General features: G+C 42.5%; 1 protein-coding gene across 1 annotated transcript in view; it reads left to right on the plus strand.

Annotated features, from left to right (window-relative positions):
- The window catches only part of RFX7 (regulatory factor X7), a 217094-nt gene that overhangs the window by 115975 nt on the left and 98262 nt on the right, over positions 1-2857 (plus strand). The gene's annotated exons all lie outside the window — the stretch shown is intronic.

A 2857-nucleotide genomic window follows, 5' to 3' on the forward strand; every position in this document is an offset into this window, starting at 1 on the left:
ACTCAGACTGATCCAATCTTAGCATTCCTTGCACCATTATCCCACACCCTCAGTAGCCATTCCCATACATATTCTCCAGGTTTCTGTCTGTACATGTTGGCAAAATCAAGTAGGTCTTTTCTAGTATAGCGTATCACCTCCTCCGTCACACTTTCTATTTCACCTCTTGGGGCTCGCTTAGACTTGACCTTCGTTATGGGCCTAGCCGCCAGAATAGGTGCTTGAAGCAGTTCCTGAGAGCATTCAGCAATGTCTTCCATGGCCTCTACCTCACACAATAACCCTGCAGGACCAGTTTGGCTAGTCCCCTCAAACTGAGGGGGAGGGGATAATGGTTTTACAGTAATACGTTCAGATGGGAGGAATTCAACAGAATTTACAGGCTCCATATCTTCCTGATCATCTGTTCATATGTCCCCATTCCAGGTTACAGGTTCCCATTTTTTCCCAATCAGTGCCCTCACTTTAACAGCAGACACCGTTCTGGGTTGGCAATTGAACTGGCGTTGTAATTCAGCCACTCTTACAATAACACTCTGGATTTGGGTTTCCGCTATGTCAGCCCTGGTAGTAGAAGCTATAAGGCTTTCTTTCAGAGCACAGCTGGAAGCACTGAGGTCATGTATGTGGTGCTTAAGCCAAGACTCAGCAGCTTTGAGCCCATCTCGCTCTTTTACCAATTTATCCAATGTAAGTAGGACCAACCAACTAGCTTCCTTATACTCTTGATTCTGACAAAATTGCAGAAAAGTATCAAATACCCGATCACCCAGAGCATCACTTCTCACAAGTACTTGATCTATTGGTGGTGCTATTTCGTGTATTAATTTTGCCACCTCACGCCATGGATTAGTAGGGCTCTCTTTACTAGCAGGCGCAGAGTCGCTAGTGTCATCAAAATTAATCAAACTGGAGAACCAATCTAGGAAGCCCATCCTTATGATTTTGTCTCTCTAGAACCACTCCCAGTACCAAATGTGTTAGACTGGGTTCTCTAGAGAAACAAAAACGAGCAAAGCTTATATATATATATTCATATAGAGAGAGAAATTTATCTTACGAAAATGGCTCACAAACGTATAGAAGCTGGCAAGTCCATAGTCCCTGGAGGAAATGTTGGGCTGGAGGCAGGGGCCCAAGAAATTCAAGGCCGTCAGGCAGTACACTGGTTGTTGACTCCAATGAAAGACGAATCCAAGATCTCCAGGCCGAGTGTTGGGCTGCTCACTCATGAAAGGTTGTAGTCAGCATACCAGGGTCCCGATCCACAGAAGAATGTCTCTCTTCTCAAGATGTCCCTGGATATCCTAGAAGTAGGCCACACCCGTAGGGAAACTCCACTTGAGCAGATTGGCCACTCAGGACACAGTCATCTGATCCCATCATGGGAACAACCACACAGAACTGGGTTCCAGCCAAGTTGACACACAGCTCCAACTCCCACAGGGCTACTGCATGGTTTAAAATAAAGAAGGATGTGCATGAGGGTTATGTCCTTTCGTCATACTTATAAAATCTATACACTGAGCAAATAATCCAAGAAGATTGACTAAATGAGGAAGAATACAGCATCAGCATTGGAGGAAGACTCATTAACAACTTGTGATATACAGATGACACAACCTGGCTTGCTGAAAATGAAGAAGACTTGAAGCAGTTACTGATGAAGGTTGAAGACTGCAAGTCTTCAGTATGGATTGTACCTCAACATAAAGAAAACCAAAATCCTCACAACTGGACCAATAAGCAGAATCATGATAAATGGAGAAAAGACTGACATTGCCAGAGATTTCATTTAATTTGGATCCACAACCAATGCTCATGGGAGCAGCAGTCAAGAAATCAAACATTACACTTCACTGGGCAAATCTGTTGCAAAAGACCTCTTCAAAGTGCTGAAGAGCAAAGATGTCTCTTTGAAGACTAAGGGGTCCCTAACCCAAGCCATGGTATTTTCAATCACCTCATGTGCATGTGAAAGTTGGACGGTGAATCACTGATGAAAAATTAAGGTCTTTGAATTATGGTATTGGTAAAGAATACTGAAAACACAGTGGAGTGCCAGAAAAACAAACAATCTGTGATGGAGGAAGTGCAGCAAGAATGCACCTTAGAAGTGAGAATGGCCAGACTTCATCTCACGTGCTTTGGTCACGTTGTCAGAAGCCCTAGTCCCTGGAGAAGGATATCATACTTAGTAAAGTAGCGGGTCAGAGAAAAAGGCGAAGACCTTGACAAGATGGTTTTATACAGTGGCTGCGACAGTGGGCTTGAGCAGGGATTGTGAGCATGGCACAGTACTGGGCAATGTTTTGCTGTCTTATACGTAGGGTTGCTATGAGTCGAAGTCAACTTGATGGCACCTAATAACAACAGCAAACACAAATCAAGTCGAAGAGAATATATAATAAAGATCAGAGTAGAAATAAAACCTTTTTAACTGGGTTAATGTAAACATTCTATATGACGGCTAATAAAATTAGCAATGTTGATTGGGCAGTCTTACTACATCACAGTTTTTAGTGTTAACTTTTTAGATTACAGGCAGTCCCCAGGTTACAAACAATATAATTTCCTAGCTGTTTCTTTAAGAATTTGTAGCTAGAAAGAGTGGGACTTGTAACAAAATAGGAGAGGCACCTCTGTAGAAGTTATAATTTGATATTATGATAAAAATATGATATTATGGTAAAAATGTGATTAAAAAATTAAACCCTGCAAATACATATGAGCTAGGGTCAGACCAATAGATGATTGTCCCATCTTCCTTCTGAGGAGTGGCTGGTGGGTTTGAACCGCCAGCCTTCTGGTTATCAGTCAAGTGCCTTAGGCACTACGCTACCAGAGCTCCTAATAA

Source organism: Orycteropus afer, unplaced genomic scaffold (assembly GCF_000298275.1).
Source record: "Orycteropus afer afer isolate SDZICR_OR568_19922 unplaced genomic scaffold, OryAfe1.0 scaffold00026, whole genome shotgun sequence".
Classification (NCBI taxonomy): domain Eukaryota; kingdom Metazoa; phylum Chordata; class Mammalia; order Tubulidentata; family Orycteropodidae; genus Orycteropus; species Orycteropus afer.